Source organism: Scyliorhinus canicula, chromosome 3, assembly GCF_902713615.1.
Source record: "Scyliorhinus canicula chromosome 3, sScyCan1.1, whole genome shotgun sequence".
In the NCBI taxonomy this organism is placed as follows: Eukaryota; Metazoa; Chordata; class Chondrichthyes; order Carcharhiniformes; family Scyliorhinidae; genus Scyliorhinus; species Scyliorhinus canicula.
Genome location: NC_052148.1, coordinates 248,782,698 through 248,801,695, shown reverse-complemented (window position 1 = coordinate 248,801,695; position 18,998 = coordinate 248,782,698). Strand labels below are relative to the sequence as shown.

The window sequence follows — 18,998 nt, the reverse complement described above, 5'->3', positions numbered from 1 at the left end:
ATACTGCCAGATCTGCTAAGTTTATGCAGCACTTCCTGTTTTCATTTCAGATTTCCAGCGACCACAGTATTTTGATTTTACTTTTTTCCATCTTGTTTTCACATGTACTTGCAGTATGGTTCAAGATCCAGGCTTAAATTTGATTAAGGCATTATCCTGCTCTCCACTGCCCTGTACTCAAACCTTTTAGTAAGAAGTCTCACAACACCAGATTAAAGTCCAACAGGTTTATTTGGAATCACTAGCTTTCGGAGTGCAGCTCCTTCATCAGGTGAGTGACAAAAGGAGCTGCGCTAGTGATTCCAAATAAACCTACTGGACTTCAACCTGGCGTTGTAAGACTTCTTACTGTGCACACTCCAGTCCAACGGCGGCATCTCCACACCACACGTTTTAGTCATATAGACATCCAAAACGACATCTGGGCAAGAAAAGACTATCGGGTGCGTGCCGGCTTCTCACGGCTAGAACATCATGACTAAGTTGCTCTTCACTTCGCCCCTCCCTGTTTCTCACCCCACCAAACCCACCGCCCCACCACCACCTACACAGCCAGGGAGAGGCACAAGAAAATGAGAGAAAGATATCAAAGCTAATGAGGAAAACAAAATCCCCTTAGATGGTCAAAACCAATCTATGGACTAAGCTTTATCTATAAAGACACTTACCTTCTGAATAATGTGACCGTTGCCCCATGGTGTTAAATGCTGCGAGGCTGCCATCTGCCTTCCCTTCTGCTTAAACGCGACAATATCTAAAAATTTACAGCAATTCTTTCAACCTTTACTCATTCAAACTCATTAGCTTTCCAAATATCAATAATATTTTGCAAAATGCATTTCATATCCAAGGCCAGAAAATGCTGCTGAGTAATAATTGTTTCTGCTGTTTGGTTCAGCTGCGAAGAAACAAGTTGTGAATGTACCAAATCCGCATTACAGGTGGCTAACGATTCTTTATACCATCAAAAGGCCTCATCATTAGGGAATCCTTACCCCGCCTCGAGTGATGACCCTGCATACACTTAAAATGCCTCAAAGAACTTAACAGCAGATGCCAAGTCATAAAGCTAATGGAAAATTACATTCCAAACAAAGGCCTTCAATACAATTCTTTCTTTTATGGCTAGTAGTCAACTTTTAAAGTAGGTTCAGATATTTGAGGCATCTTTGTGCCATATCTATTGTACAGTTTAAGTAATAAAGTTAACTCTTTTTCTTCCGCTTCATTTTCCTGAAGTATTTCTGCGCAGAGGTGAGGACTAGGGGCGATTCAGGCCATTGCTGGAAGGTTTGAAAACCCCTCGAGCCTATGCAGTATTTTCAATTTGAAAATTAAATAAGGATGTCTTGCAATTATCACGAGGGAAATACAATGGCAAATATTGAATCAGACGTTGATATATTTGTTAATCCTTGTGGAAAAAATAAATGTGAGTAAAGTGTGTTGCGATACCAACAGAAATGTGCAAGTGTATGCATGATGTGAATGCTTTTCTGAATGTTTTAACCCCTGCGTAAAGGGTATTGAAAAGGCCAGCAAAAAGGCATGCAAAAAAAAGTCAGCTTTTAACAAACTGTGCATATGAATGATGAATTTGTGCAGCACTCCAGATTTCAAACAGAAATGGAATAATTTACTCCAAACTTTTATTTGTTGGATGAAAGGGGAAGATGTTTTATCGCAGAAGTGAAGAGGACAGAGTGTTTTCTGCTGAGAAGATGGATATAATAACCATTAGTCAGTGTATCGCAGTGGCGAAGGAGGAAGAGAGGGCTGCCTAGGAGTCTTGAGGGCATCAAAAGAACACAAACCACAGTAGTTACTATAACAGGGATTGGGTGTTCTGAAAGAAAGTAATTTATCTAAGAACGGCTTAGAAGGAGTATGTGAGAAAGTATGAACAGAGGTTTGTACCATCAGATCGAAGAGGCGTGCAGTAACAATAAATTGTCCCCACTGCACTTTGATGGCATTGGAAGTGATCAGCCGCATATCACCTTCATGCCACTGGGACCTACCCAGTACTCACAGGGGAAACTTTGTTTATCTACTGGGCAATGGAAACTTTACTTTCTTCACAATGAAAGAATGGCAGCATGGAGTATAGTAAAATGCCTTCTTTTAAAGTTGTGTGGCACTGGTGGCGTGCACATCTAAAGTGTGCTGCTATTGTATTTTGCTCCCTGTGTGACATATTTTCGCCACATGAGCTATGGCTTTATCCACAGAAGGGGTATTTGTAGTTGAGAGAAAAGAATGATCAATGAGTGCATAGCCAAATGGTGAGTTTCAACTCAAAAGCCAGTCAGTGTTGTTTGCGCTGGGCTTGTGGTAGCATGGATTAGCCATAGACAAGAATGTCAATCAGCTGCTGTTGTACTACTTCATGCATGGAGAGCCTCTCCTCACAGTCCTCATTCCACAGAAGCGTGGTGTTCCAGAATCCTTTGGTTGCCAATTATGGTTCTTGATGTTGGCATTCTTGGAGTTTGCACCAAAGCCTTGGCTGCAGCAGATGATATTCACATCAGAGATGCTCCTAATGTCAGACTATTGCCGTGGACCACGCTATACGCTGAAAGGCTGACTTCAGTGCATTCAACCGTAGGTAATTGTTCACATGAAACGTAGTTTGTATTTGGCGTTGGATTCTTGATCTCTCCACATTTGCACATGCTGGTCTTCTGTTATATTTGGAAGGAGATTCGTGACAGCTGCTTCACAACTTCGAATGCTGGACAATTTAAGTTCTGTAATCCAATGCACATGTCACTCTGGATAATTACCCTCCACCAACCAATGCCTCATTATACCTGAACCGCCATAGTTCAACATATTACAAAACTCATATGTTTAATGAGGGATTTAAAATGTTAAAATGTTAATTCCAATTTAGCACTATAAAAATGCAGCTCAATATAAAAATGCTTACTATTTTGCATTGTTGCCAATATGTATAGAATAAATAATATGTCCTTCAGACTTTGTCAATTTGGAAGCAGTCAGATTAGCCACATGTTGTGACAGAGCGTGAGACGTTATGAATTGAATCGTCATGAATTGAGGTTGCTCTCAGGTAGGGGTTAATATTTTTTTAGAAATAATGCAAAATCAAAGTCATTTTAAAATTCTGCGAAGAAGGTTCCTTTAGAAACACTGACCATTAGCTGAACCGGCAAGTCAGCCATCTTTGGACACAGGGGGTTGAATTCCCACTCCCTTGATTTTGAGGCTGATGTGCTTAAAAATCTAATATAGCCATATTGGATTTGAAGTATAATTTTCTATCAATACTTGTTTGAAGAACCAATATTTTCTGACAAAGTGGAATTGAAATTAGATTGTTATTTTACAAAATTATTAACATGTTATGGTTAGCTTCAGTTGCTACCATAACCTCATTATAAGCTGATATCTATAATTAGCTTCAATAAAATGCATGTATGAATGAAACACATAAGGTTGTTGTAGTCTCAAGCATATATCATCTTGATGACCCACATCTTCATGTATTCTAGAAGTCTGGATTAGACTCCTAATGGTTTGTATTGGTAAACTTTCAAAGAGGTTTGATCTTCTAGGACGTACCTCAATGAATATCCTATCCAATGACAACTTTGTGAACTTGGAAACTCCTGAGGGAGAGGACATTTTATCTGAGGACCCAGTCTAAGACGATGGGTGGGATTCTCCAACCCCACCCTCCCCGGGCCGGGTTGGAGAATCCCCGGGGGTGGTGGCGTGAATCCCGCTCCGTTGCTGGCTGCCGTATTCTCCCGTTTATTGGGCAGCGGCGGGATTCACGCCACTCCGGTCGGGTGCCATTGGCAGCGTTCTCCCCCGGCGGTTCTCCAGGCCCCGAAGGGCCGAGCGACAGTCTGATTTTGGCCAGTCCCGATGGCGTGAATCACTTACCTCTGACACCAACGGCACCTGGCAGATAAGTCGGCGGGGGCGGTTCTCGGGGTGGGGGGGGGAGCACGGGGGAATCCAACCCTGGGGGGGCCCCTATGGTGGCCTGGCCCACAATCGGGACACACAATCTGTGGGTCGGCCGGTTCCATGGGGGCACTTCTTCCTTCCTGCCGGCCCCTGTCAGCCTCCGCCATGGCTGGCGTGGAGAAGAGAACACTCGCGCATGCAAAAATACGGCGGCCGGTCTGCGCATGCGTGGAACCACGCTGGCAGTTCCGCGTATGCGCAAGATCATGCTGGCCCTTTGGTGCATGCCTGAACTTGCGCCGTCCCTTTGGCGCTGGCTGGAGTGGCGCCAACCCCTCCGGCATCTACCTAGCCCCCGAGACAGGTGAGAATTCCGCATTTGCGGGGCTGTTGACGCCGGAATGGTTGGCACCGGTTCTCTCGCCAGCGTGGGGACTTAGTCTCCAGAAGGGAAAATCATGGCCCATGTTCCTTTATTACCCAGAAATATATTTTAGTTAGGATTTTAAACTAGCAATAAGTTCAAGTGAATAGGCTTACCTTGCTGAGATGAGGTGAGTGGTTTAAAGATAGTAGAACTATTAATATCTCCATTCCCTCATCAATTGATGCTGCCTAATTCTGTATGTCCTCAACAATATTGGTGGTCCCAATTTTGTAACTGTTATAACCTGCTCAAGAGAGGAGGTGATGGCCTTTGCTTCTGAAATGAAAGACTTTCTTTTGATGTGGCTCATTTCTGGGTTATTTGTTCAGTGAGGAGAGCGTTATTTTCATGGTTTATACTAGTCTTGATGCAGAATCTCACCTGCTGGAAATATGTATCAGCAATTATGGCCCCCATGGTGTTTTACCCAATAATTTTATTCAAACAGAAATCACAGCAGGCATGCACCCCAATTATTTTTGTACGCTTCTGGTGCATGAGGCTGCATACGTTTTATAAATTATCCATTGATTATTTAAGTAGACTTACCAATTTCAGTACCATAAGTGCATAATAGCACACAAAATGGCAATGAATCTGCATGGAAATGTTGATGCGATGTATCTTGCAAGTTATAAAATGTTTGATTAATTTGGTGCATATCAATAGCCCTGCCAATTTTCATAGCTCCAGCCCCTGCTAAGTTTTCCTTATCTGAAGAATTACTCACCTGTTGAGCACTGCTTAATGTCTGAGGTTCCGATATCACTTAGATGCTAGGACTTTCAGTTTTGCGTTTGTACCGAACAGCATTGGGGATTGGAAAAGGGTGATTAAGCTCATGTGAATGCCTTTCTTCAGTTTATCCTCTTTTCCAGCGTGATATGGGAATGTTACTTTGTTTAACCCTGTTACTTACACTATGAATACCTGCCATGTTACATTGCGACAGATTATTCTAATTTTATTCTTTGTCATTGCAACATTAACAATAAGATAGTTATACATATTGGAAAACATCCCACTCTGCCTTAGCCGGAGCATTTCCTACCAGACTGTGTGACCGAGCTGCTCAAGGGGTTACGTTTCCAGCCCCACCCGTGTTTGAAGGTGGCAGAGGTGGCTCGCCATTGGCTGCCAGCTAGATCTTTCGATCCTGCCAAAGCCAATGGCCATATAAGTTGCTCGCTGGCTGCGTTGCTAGGGAACCGGCCATGGGGTCACCTTCAGAGGACCGGAAGGTTCCAACAGTGGGAAGGTCCATCAAATCCCGATCTACATCGGGCTGGTTTAGCTCACCAGGCTAAATCGCTGGCTTTTAAAGCAGACCAAGCAGGCCAGCAGCACGGTTCGATTCCCGTACCAGCCTCCCCGGACAGGCGCCGGAATGTGGCGACTAGGGGCTTTTCACAGTAACTTCATTGAAGCCTACTCGTGACAATAAGCAATTTTCATTTCATTTCATACATGACCAAAAGCTTTCTCAAAGACTAAGATTGGAATTTCCAGCCCATTCCTCCACCGTCGCAGATTCTTCCACAATGGGGCCAGCGAGGCACTGAAATCTCCGTTCACATCGGCGAGACTGGAAGATCCCATCGGCATGAAGGACTGGATTCTCGCGATCGAGGTGGAAATCTTGAGTCAGAACGTTTCCCAGATCGGTGGACCTGTCTGCTTTAAAAGGACCCTCATTCCCCGGTATTGTCTATCCAGGGGAGGGATGGTGGGACCTTCGGATGCAGTTCCGGAGTGTGCCCGGTGGTGGGTGATACAGCCTGGTTCCCAGTTGTATTCGTGACTGCTCGGCCCTCCAGCCCTTGCCATTTCCATCCGCTCCCTAGGCCACCTCCATGCCCTCTTTCATGGCCCACCTGCATTCTCCATGCCCACTCACCAAGTCTGCACAATGGAACTCAAGGGACTACATAATAACTGTGGGTGGCAAGGTAGCACAGTGGTTAGCACTGTTGCTACACAGCGGCAGGGACCCGGGTTCAATTCCCGGCTTGGCTCATTGTCTGTGCGGAGTCTGCATGTTCTCCCCATGTCTGCGTGGGTTTCCTCCAGACCCTCCAGCTTCCTCCTACATGTCCCAAAAGATGTGCTTGTTAGGTGAATTGAACATTCTGAATTCTCCCTCAGTATACCTGACTAGGCGCCGGAGTGTGGTGACTAGGGGGTTTTCACAGTAACTTCATTGCAGCGTTAATGTAAGCCTACTTGTGACACTAATAAAGGTTATTATTATTATTATTAAGTGTTGAAATGCACTTGAAAAGATCCATTCAAAATTCAAAAATCCGTATGTTAGTGCTGAGACCATTCTCTTCAAATAAAATGAATGGTACGATGCAATTAAGAGCTGAGGGCCTGGTGTTTTCACAAAATACGACAGGTTTTAGGAGGAGAAATTGTATTAATTAATGTTCAAACTACATTTTCTGATGTGGACACTATTTGAGTTGTCCACTGGGTGCTCTATTTCCAACATTGGCTTCAGATCTAGCCCTGAAGTGATTAAGTTTACATTCTGCTTATGAACCATAGGTCGGTTATTTTTTTCAACTGAATATAAAATCTTGGGCCATGGCTGACTTGTGTGGTATGATTAAAATGGCTTTTGATCAACTGTTAAAGTTTGGCTATGAATTTTACAGTGCAGATATTTAGAATCTTGAATCCATTTTTATATGACAATGAAAGGTTATTTTACAGAAAGTATCCAATATTAGCAGTTCATTGGCAAACTTCTCCTGCAGCTATGTATGTTTCCCTCTATTTTATTGGCAGGTTTCCAATAGTTTTTCTGTACGCCTTCAAGAGTGGAAATTCATCAAGAAACATATGGAAGGAATGAACCGTATTTCCATATAGCAAAGAAATATTACAGTTATACTTGGCTGAGGTTAAGATACCTCATTAGCTAGCAACTGCAGGTTTGGCAATGCCTGGTTGCCGCTCCGGAGAGGATGTACAGATCCTGCATTGGGGAATTCAAGCATTTTCAGTGATTTGGAGGCTGCCTTAAGACAGTTGCCATTGGTCTGAAGCTGAAAGCGAAAGCATCGATTCCAAGGTGTGGGAGCACCTGATTTATAACTTCTGATTCTGTATTGAATTCTCAGGCCAGGAGAAAGCGTGCAATGATTTTGCTCTGCAGATACACAGAACTCTGCTCTCAGCTGATAAACAACTCAGGCGCGCAAAGATGCCATGCTAATGAGATGAATAGATCATGCAAAGTCTTTCTCAGCCTTTGCAGCCTGGCAATGATCAGCATAATGGGTGCCAGTGCAAACTGTTACAAAATCCTGCTGATGTTATGTGCGAGAGTGTTCCAACCTGAAACACTAATTTCACGTGGTGTAGTTTCTTTTGGATATTCGTAAGAAACATCTGTGGAAACATTCAGAACTCAAACATCTCTTTGAAATAACAATAAAATAATTTATTAAAATCAGAAAAAGGTAATGGCCCATAACTCACGGGTTCCCCAGTGTCGCATTTCGGGGGTACCCCAGTGACCCGCTGGGAAACCTTCTCTGAAGAATCCATGTAAGGATTTACCCGACAATTATCCAGAAGTGCTAATTTCCTCTGGACAATTGTGCTGGGCTGGGAACTGACAGAAGTGATTTAAATCATTTAATTTCAGGTGGTTCATCCAATTGGATTTGATTGGATTTATTTATTCTCACGTGTACCAAGGTACAGTGAAAAGTATTTTTCTGCAAGCAGCTTAACAGATCATTAAGTACATGAAAAGAAAAGGAAATGAAAGGAAATACATAATAGGGCAAAACACGGTACATAATGTAACTACATAACACCGGCATTGGGTGAAGCATTGTGCTTCAGTCGTGCGTGTATAGGGAGTAGGGTAGGGGGCTACGTACGCAGCCATGCGGGGCCCCGGTATTGAGGACTATTGAGGAGGTGTTGTTGTTTATTCTTACTGATTGTGGTCTGTCGGTTAGAAAGCCAAGGATCCAGTTGCTGAGTGCGGAGCCAAGTCCTAGGTTTTGGAGCTTTGATATGAGCTTGGCTGGGATTATGATGTTGAAGGTGGAGCTGTCGTCAATAAATAGAATTCTGATGTAGGAGTCCTTGTTGTCGAGATGCTCTAGGGATGAGTGTAGAGCCAGGGAAATGCTGTCTGCTGTGGACCGGTTGCGGCGGTATGCGAATTGCAGTGGATCAAGGCGTTCTGAGAGTATGGAGGTGATGCGCTTCATGACCAACCTCTTGAAGCACTTCATTATGACTGTAGTGAGAGCCACTGGACGGTAGTCATTGAAGCACATTGTCTGGTTCTTCTTTTAACCTTGATAGTTTGAATAAAAAAAAATTCTAGCTCCAGGGTAGCTGTTTAAACACCCAGACCCAGCCTCACATGGGACAGCCCACATAAAATACAACCCCCCAGCAGACCCACCACACCTATCCCATACCCAACCCGACCACCCCTTGCCCATTCGGACATAAGCTCCCATCATGGTCTGCATGAGGGAACATTTTGAAAGACAAGTTCAAAAAGTCCATCTCTTGCCTTCCATCACAAGGTACGCTCCCCAAAGAATCTCAATTGGCCTCTATGCCAAGCTATGCCCTTAAAATAACCTCAATGGTGCCTCATGCCCCCATGCCAAATTATGCCTCCCACATCTCTGATTATCCCTCTTGCCCCCATAAAGGTATGCACCTCACTTAGTCCCAATGGCCTCTCATATCCCCATGCCAATGTATGACCCCAAAAGAACGCCATGCCCTCTCATGTCCCATGCCAAACTATAGAACATCTATGCCCATTCACCTATTAAAAACCATATCGAAGCAATGGACCCTGTAATGACAATAGGATGTGTAAAAAACAGCATTCATCATTAACTTTCCACTTCCTTAAAAAACATTTCTACTACAGCCCATTAATGGTGTCAATATCCAGGCCCTTGAAAGTATCAACAGCTGAAACTGCAAGCACTTGAATCCTCTTTATCTTGTGGAACTAAACATTGTGAATTTGGAAGCAGAGATCAGAGAACCAGAGTTTCAAATCAAACAATATCTCTCAGTCTCAGCTGTTTTAGTATGTTATTGGGTTTCTCAGCTTTCAGCCAAGCACACAAAATGAGGCTGAGGGTGCATTGTCTGTAATCTCTTGGAACCAGGCATGACATATTTCATTTGGACTGCCAAAGTTGTGGCTTTTTCTGAGTGTCGTGGATTTTCCTTGTGACAGTAGCAGGAATTTATCAAGATATAATAGGATGCGATCTGCCCAACAACACGTAGAAATCTGCCCAGCAACAGTAGTACCCTGTATTCAAATTGCTGTATGACTTGTGTCTTTCCCAGTAATGATATTAGCAGAAATCAAGATAGAATGAGGTATGGATTGCCTATTCATGGAAGCAGCTTACATAAATGATTGGGAGATTAATGAGATATAAACATGCTAATTTCTAGAGTCAAGGAATTTCTGGAGGCAGACAGCCAAATACACAGATAGCAGAATCTATAGGAAGACATAGTAGAATTGCCAGCACCCTCTGAAGCAGGCAGGCCAGTTTACATCGAGCAGATTGAAGGTCAGTTTACATTTAGCAGCCAGTCTTCAAGTCAAGGCAGTGCAGAAAACCTTCACAAACAAATTAAATATCTTCACTGGATCAGAACAAAATGTTTTCCAGACTTGGTTATCCTCCCTGTATTGTGTGGTACCTGCATGCTGGTTTTAACTTCCAGATTTAAAAAAAAATTGGATGCTGTTTGGGCGAAGGGAAAAGTCTTAAGCACCTCAGGGATCATAGCTTTAGATGGGGACAAGGGGTCTGCATAAACTTTGTGTGTGTGTGTTTCGGAATTCATATACTTAATTGTCTTTTAGTCCTGTTCATGTGTATTTGTCTTTCCTTAATTTAGTCAGTAGTCTTTAATAATTGTTAAATGATGATTGGGCTGCTTATTTTCATTTGAGTTTCATTTGACTCCTCACAGCTTTCTGGTAAAAACAGATCTATACACCCCCACGAACCAATGTCCCAGGTTGGGATGCCCTCACAGATAACATCAGCATGGTTCATGACACAAGTTTAAATTATAATCCTCCGTGAGGAAGCATTCCCTAATTTGTGTGTTTTCTGATAGGATGGGGGGATTAGTTTAACCACCCCTGGTTTCTCCTTTAACTACGTATCCGTAAACAGGACGATATTTTTGATTTCTGATTTTCCCCTTTATAAGTATTGCCATATTTTCCCCAACCTTTCAATTTGCTGTGATTCAATCTTTTATTAATAACCCTCCAGTAAACATGAACTAAGGTAAAATAAGAGGGTCAGTTTGTTTTGCACACACTTGCAACATCCACCTCTTTTTTGCCTTCATACAATAAAAGGGGGATAAGTGAATGAAAGGGGTACAGGGCAGGACCATGTTCAAATAAACACTCTAGATTCATGTGAGGTCAGAGTTAAGAATCAAAGGTCCACCGATGTATTCGTTCAGAGGGTAGCAAAACTGGCTATTGCAGGGTGATCCATCTTTCCTGAAACAAGGACTTTATGATGGAAGAAGGCATGAAGGGATGAATTGGTCTTATTTTTAATTCTTTTTCAAAAGAACCATCTACCCTGGACATCTTTGGGTTTTCGGCAACCGCTGTGAGTTTTCGACAGCTTCCGCTGTGATGTCAGGCCAGGGACCAAGCTTGATGGGATGTTATTGGAGATAAAATTAAACTGGCTGGAGATCTTTCAGATTAAAGGAAGGGGCCTGAATATGTAACAAGAAGTATTCAAAGATGAACTTGGTAAGTTTAAAGCATTACAAGATGGGTTCCGCATAGATCCGGTAGCTGCATCAAGGTTTTTTTTTGGGCAAGTGTTCCTTATGTGTTAGTGGAAAAAGATGAAACAGAATTGGGGCGATTGGAAGATCTGGGCATCATCAAACCTGCACAATTTGCTGAGGGGCTGCACCCATCGTACCAGTACTTAAACCTGACAAATCAATCAGAATTTGTAGGGATTATAAGTTAGTGGTGAATCAAGCTGCAAAGTTGGAGAGGTACCGCTTCCCAAAATACAGGACCTGTATGCAAAGTTGGGTGGACGCCTGACCGTACTAACTTGGACTTAAGCTAGACCTCCCAAAAATTGGAAATAGATGAGACATCGAGAACTTATGTTACTATAAACACTCACAAAGTACGACATTACTTTGCTATAACTGTAACATTATATTCTGCAGTCTCTCTTTCATTCCCTATGTACGGTATGCATTGTTTGTACAGCATGCAAGAAACAATACTTATCACTGTATACTAATACATGTGACAATAATAAATCAAATCAAATCAATATACACGTTTCCCCTTTGGGGTTTTGTCAGCTTGTGCTATCTTCCAGCGTACTATAGAGACCTTACTGCAAAGGTTGCCCAAACCTTTAATTTTCTTAGATGATGTCCCGATTAAAGAATTCACTGAGGAGGAACATCTGGAAAATCTGGTTGAAGTTTTAAGGAGGTTCCAGAAAGCATGACTGCATCTGAAGAAAGAAAAGTCCATCTTTCAGGCCAATGAGGTGACTTATCTTGGATACAGAGTGAATGCTCAAGGGCTATGCCCAATGGAAGATAAAGTGAGAGTGATTAAAGAAGCACCCACCCCTAAGAACATCCCAGAGTTCTGGTATTTCCTGGGAATGGCTACATGTGGTGAATCACAGTCCGTGTAATTCACACTGTTATTATATATGATGTACTGTGTCTATGTAAGCTTGGTATACGAGCAGTTGCGCGGCTCTGCCCATAGGGGGAGATGAGGAGTTTGTACTGGGCTCCGCCCATGGCTCCTCCCACTAACCGGAAGTATAAAGCTTGGCAGTCGTGAGTCTGCCTGCCAGTTCATCTCGTCGCAGGCAGGCTCTGTTGAAAGACTATTAAAACCACTCTTCACTTCCAACCACGTGTCGTGTGACTTGATGGTCACATCAATTTAATAGTCTTTGGAAACAAGAAGAATTCGAAGAAACAACTATGGAATCAGCCCTCAAACCTGACCGACTAGAACTCGACCCGCAGGCTGCAGAGGCAAGAGAAATCTTTCAGCACTGGCTCAAATGTTTCAAGGCCTACCTGGCTGAATCAAGTACTGCTGAAACTACAGAGGAGCAGAAACTCAGTCTACTGCACGCAAGGGTAAGCCACCGTATATCTTCTCAACTCAATAGTGCCAATTCGTATACGGGGGCCCTAGCCATGCTAGATCGAATGTACGTGAGGCCCATCAACGAGTTCTACCCGCGCCATATTTTTACGACCCGCCGCCAGCGCCCCGCGGAGTCGTTGGAAGAATTCCTGCGGGAGTTAAAGATTTTAGCTCGGGATTGTAATTACCAGGCTGTATCAGCCGAACAGCATATGGAACTTGGCGTTAGAGATGTGTACGTGGCAGGCCTCAGATCGAATTATGTGCGGTTGCTAGAAAAAGGGGCCCAGAACGTAGAGGACACAGTTGAACTAGCTACCACTATGGAGGTCTCATTCCGCAGCCTCACCTCATTCCCCGCGGACCAAGCGACCCCATCCTGGGCCCCCGACCAGCGACTGCCCCAGGCCTGCGCCGCGCAGCCACCTGGCCATCATGCAGCCCCAGTGTGCCGTTTTTGCAGACAGCCCCAGCACCCACGGCAGCACTGCCCGGCCCGTAATGCGACCTGCAGCAGCTGCAGTCGCAAAGGACACTATGCCCGGGTCTGCCTGGCAAAGCAGGCCTCCTCTCCTAACTCCCCGCAGGCCTGAGCACTCGTTTCCAGAATCCACAGGCCCGCAGGCCCCGAAATGCTGCGGCCTGTACTCCGACTCCATCCCCAAACGACACGAGTGCCTCATGGGGGTGGCCATATTGGCAATCCCCCTCCATGCGGACGGCCACGTGCGACTCATGGGGGCCGCCATCTTGGGCGCCATCTTCCTCACCGCCTGCCACGTGTGATCCACGGGGGCGGCCACCTTCTTCCAACTCAGAAATTTGTCTAGAAGAATACGAACTCAGAGGGCAGTCATCACGGGGCCACTCCAGCACAGCTGATCGAGCCAACGACTACCCGCAACTCAGCGCAGTGACACTGGACCAGTCGCGTCCAATACACCTCCGAAATTCAATGATGACCGTTCAAATCAACGGATACAGGACACCGTGCCTCTTCAACTCCGGGAGCACCGAGAGCTTTGTACACCCAGAACTGGTAAGACGCTGTTCGCTCCCTGTTTTTCCTGCACGGCAAACTATCTCCCTCGCTTCGGGCTCCCACTCTGTTCACCTCCAAGGGCACACCATCGCGACCCTAACGATCCAGGGCACCAGCTACTCAAACTTCCAGCTGTACATGCTCCCTGAACTCTGCACTCCACTCCTACTGGGACTCGATTTCCAGTGCAACCTGAAAAGCCTCACACTCAGCTTCGGCGGGCCCTTGCCCCCACTCACTATTTGCAGCCTCGCCACACTAAACATCGACCCCCCCTCCACTCTTTGCCAACCTCACGCCGGACTGCAAACCTGTAGCCACTCGCAGCAGGCGATACAGCCTGCAGGACAGGTTGTTTATCAGAACCAAGGTCCATAGGCTTCTACATGAGGGGATCATAGAGGCCAGTAACAGCCCCTGGAGAGCTCAGGTGGTGGGCGTCAAGACCGGGGAAAAATTCCGAATGGTAGTGGACTATAGCCAGACCATTAATCAGTTCACGCCCCTTGACACGTATCCCCTCCACAGAATTGCAGACATGGTGAATCAGATCGCCCATTATAAAGTCTTCGCCACGGTGGATCTGAAGTCTGCATACCACCAGCTCCCAATCCGCCTGGAAGACCGCAACTTCACGGCATTTGAGGCCGACGGCCGCCTCTTCCACTTCCTCCGGGTTCCCTTTGGCGTCACTAATGGGGTCTCGGTGTTCCAACGAGCAATGGACCGAATGGTGGACCTGGTACGGACCAGGTTTCCATACCTGGATAACGTCACCATCTGCGGCCACGACCAGCAGGTCCACGATGCTAACCTCGATCGATTTCTCCAGATGGCCCAGAAGCTCAACCTCACGTATAACACGGAGAAATGCGTTTTCCGCACGACCAGGCTAGCCATCCTTGGCTATGTCGTGGAGAACGGAGTCCTGGGCCCCGACCCGGACCGTATGCGCCCCCTCTTAGAACTTCCTTTCCCTGATTGTCCCAGGGCTCTCAAAAGGTGCCTGGAATTCTTCTCTTATTATGCCCAGTGGGTCCCTCAGTATGCGGACAAAGCCCGCCCACTATTTAAGGCCACACTCTTCACTCTATCGGATGAGGGTTCAGGCTTTCACTCGTATCAAGGAGGACATCGCCAAAGCGGGCGGTGGATGAATCTGTCCCCTTTCGGGTAGAGAGCAATGCCTCAGAGGTCGCTCTCGCAGCCACACTGAATCAGGCAGGGAGGCCAGTCGCCTTCTTTTCCCGAACCCTCTCTGCTTCGGAACTTCGACACTCCTCGGTCGAAAAGAAAGCACAAGCCATCGTGGAAGTGATACGTCACTGGAGGCACTACCTCGCAGGTAGGAGGTTCACCCTCATCACCGACCAAAGATCAGTTGCCTTTATGTTCGACAACTCTCAAAGGGGCAAGATCAAAAATGATAAGATCTTATGGTGGAGGATCGAACTCTCCACCTACAAGTACGATATCATGTACCGACCGGGGAAGCTCAACGAGCCCCCAGATGCCCTGTCCCACGGCACGTGCACCAGCGTGCAAGACGACCATCTGAAAGCTATTCACGACGACCTCTGCCACCCGGGGGTCACCCAGCTCGCCCACAACATCAAAGCCCGAAATCTGCCTTTCTCCACAGAGGAGATGAAAGCCATCACCAGGGACTGCCCGATCTGTGCGGAGTGCAAACAGCACTTCAATAGACCAGACAGGGCCCACCTGGTTAAGGCTTCTCGGCCCTTTGAACGCCTCGCTATCGATTTCAAAGGGCCACTCCCTTCGACCAATCGGAATGTGTACTTCCTGAACGTCATCGACGAGTTCTCTCATTTTCCCTTTGCTATCCCATGCCCCGAAATGACCTCCCACACAGTAATTAGGGCCCTGCATAGTATCTTCACCCTGTTTGGTTTCCCCAATCTACGAACATAGCGACAGGGGTTTGTCCTTTATGAGCGACGAGCTGCGTCAGTACCTGCTCGAAAAGGGCATTGCCTCGAGCAGGACTACCAGCTACAACCCCAGGGGGAACGGGCAGGTGGAGAGGGAGAACGCGACGGTCTGGAAGACCGTCCTGCTGACCCTCCGGTCCAGGAAGCTCCCGACCTCTCATTGGCAGGAAGTCCTCCCCGACGCGCTCTATGCTATTAGGTCCCTCCTATGTACGGCCACCAACCAGACCCCTCACGAGCGGCTATTTGTTTTTTCCAGCGGCACTACCACGGGGGTTTTGCTCCCGGCATGGTTAAAGACACCGGCCCGGTTTTCCTCCGGAAGCACGTATGGACTCACAAGACTGACCCACTCGTAGAGAGAGTGCTCCTGCTCCATTCAAACCCACACTATGCATTTATAGAGTACCCTGACGGCTGTCATAACACTGTTTCCCTCCGGGATCCAACTCCGACACCACCGCCGCTGAGATACCCCTCACACTATACCCCTCCCAACCCCCTGCGCCCGGCGCCCCCATGCCTGCAGTTCCGCTGCCCGTGCTCCATGCCCCCGCGCCATTGGGTTTCCAGTGCTCCCCGTCACCAGTCGAACCAGTCGGATATGAAGCTCTGGCCGAATCACCCCCGGAGTCCGCCATGTGTCCCTCGCCGACCGCCACCGCCCAGCCACCAGAAGAGGCTGCAACCCCGGTGCTTTGTCGATCCCAGAGGGCGACTCGGCCGCCAGATCGACTTAACCTGTAATTTATAACCTGTAAATTGTAACTTGGAACTCGTAATTTGGATTTTGTAGATACATCACCCCCGCTGGACTCAATTTTTTTTACAGGGGGTGAATGTGGTGAATCACAGTACGTGTAATTCACACTGTTATTATATATGATGTACTGTGTCTATGTAAGCTCGGTATACGAGCAGTTGCGTGGCTCTGCCCATAGGGGGAGATGAGGAGTTTGTACTGGGCTCCACCCTTGGCTCCGCCCATGGCTCCGTCCATGGCTCCTCCCATTAACCGGAAGTATAAAGCTTGGCAATCGTGAGTCTGCCTGCCAGTTCATCTAGTTGCAGGCAGGCTCTGTTGAAAGACTATTAAAACCACTCTTCACTTCCAACCACATGTCGTGTGAATTGATGGTCACATCTCTAACTACCTTTAATGGGTTGCTCCCTCACCTATCAACTTGCAATCCCCAAATATCAAGTGAAGCAAGAGCATAAATCATCAAGTTTATTAGGGCATTTTGAGTCAAAGAAAAATATACTGCTTACGTGTGTTGCCTCACTGTATGTAGTTGGGGTTGTATTATCCCATGTCTGAGTGACCCATTGGATATGTGTCAAGAACTTTTATCAGATGCAGAACCGGGATACTCACAGATGGAAAAGGAAGACTTGCTTAACAGATGTAGTGGCTACCTCTAGTAGATGATCTGAAGGGCAAAAAGTAGAATATGCCAAAGAGTGTCAGTGTCTTATTGGCCTCTCTAATCTTAACTTCCCTATGGCATGATTTTCCAAGATGCTTTTTGACTCTTGGGGGTCAATGGAATCCCAACAGTGCAGAAGGAGTACCTTTGGTAACGACCCTTCGAAAGAATACTCTACCCAGACCCACTCCACCACCCAGTCCCCATAACCTCACACATTGATCATGGCAAATATGAGATGCCAAGGACTTTAAAATATAATTATGGAAATCTGAAACGCCTGATAATAATGGGACATGCTATGTATTAATATGGAAACATGAAACGAACTTTAATGAAGAATTTTGAAGCATTTTGGGAACTGTTCAATGTAATTAAATTCTTGTTTAAATGACAACAAATCAAGTTAAATGTCTCAAACATTTCCTTCGCTTTGTTAAAAATTGAAAGTCTATTTTAAGTCAACTTAAAATGGACGAATGTCAGGAAAGAGTGAAAATGTAAAATATTAATAATCTTTACTCACAAGTTTAAAATACGACTTCAGTGAGTTAATTGGCATCAGTTTAATCAGGATGTGGTAGTACGTTGATGGAAAGAGTAATGGTGACTTTGGGGACGCAGATTTCTGGAGGGAACTGGGGTCTTATGGTTTACAGGGACTTCTGTGATGCAGTGTGTCAGCAAAGTGCAAACCTCTCAGTATAATTCTTCTCGCACATCTTTGAAATTACACTTGTGTGCAGTACATTATCGTCCAATTTATCATGTTGCAAAGTGTTTTGGGGACACCATAATTGGAGGACTCATTAACGTACAGGAAGGATGTTTAGCAAAGTGTCAAGTCTGTGTTTTTGGCCAGAGACCCAAGTGTCCATTTCTAGGGTAATGATGTGTTTTCCCTTCCTTGTCACCCAAAAACACATTCTATTGGAGACACGAAAGCCCTTGACTATGAGTAAAAGTCAGTGTAGCTGCTTGAATGGCAAACCTTGCTTCATCTCTCCCTTCCAATTGTGTGCACAGTCCCAAAGCACCAACAGATTTTGACAAGACTGCTCTAATGTGCCAGTTCTCTGAAGACACAGGACTCCAAGCACATAAATCTCTTGTCACATTTTGGCAAGGTTGTGAGCAAGGAGGAATGTCTGCTTTTTAATGAAGCTAAATGAACCGTGCCTTTTTACCTGAGCAGACTTTTTAATGCAGCGCACAGTCAGAGTTACACAAATAATAGTACCAACAGACCGGCAAGATAATGGCCTAAGTATTGCTGTCAAAGTAACAGTGAGTCTAATCAACATTGAAACATGGAAAATAGGAGCAGGAGTCGGCCACTCTGCACTTCGAGACTGCTCCGCCCTCAACATTACAGAAGGGCAAATGACGCAGCATCTTTCGGCGATGGCAGATGCATTAAATGCAGAAATTGAAAACGAGACTCACTCTTTCATTGTTAGCATCTTGAAATCAATGCCTCGCTGTTTGGCATTACATCGAAAGGATGATATAAAATATATGGCCAACCAGTTCATGCCGGAATTTATACTCTGCTCAAGCCTCCTCTGATCCTTTTTCACCTAAATCGATCATTGCAAACCTCTATTCCCTCCTCCCTCAAATGTTTGCCTAGCTTCCCCTGAGATACATCTGTTCTGTTCTAATAAATACGAGGTTGCCCACTTTGGTAGCAAAAACTGGAAGGCAGATTATTATCTCAATGGCCATAAATTTGGCCACTGGGCGGCTCGGTAGCACAATGGTTAGCACTGTTGCTTCACAGCTCCAGGGTCCCAGGTTTGATTCCCGGCTTGGGTCACTGTCTATGTGGAGTCTGCACATTCTCCCCATGTCTGCGTGGGTGTCCTCTGGGCGCTCAGGTTTCCTCCCAAAGATGTGCAAGTTAGGTGGATTGGCCATGGTAAAATTGCCCTTTGTATCCAAAATGGTTAGGTGGGGTTATTGGGTTATGAGGATAGGGTGG

General features: G+C 45.7%; 1 long non-coding RNA gene across 1 annotated transcript in view; it reads right to left on the bottom strand.

Annotated features, from left to right (window-relative positions):
• Positions 1–680: 680 nt before the first annotated feature.
• The window catches only part of LOC119963770, a 124,524-nt gene continuing 106,206 nt past the window's right edge, over positions 681–18,998 (bottom strand). The window contains exon 3 of the long non-coding RNA XR_005460165.1: positions 681–754. This is a non-coding gene — a long non-coding RNA (uncharacterized LOC119963770). The remainder of the gene's footprint in view (positions 755–18,998) is intronic.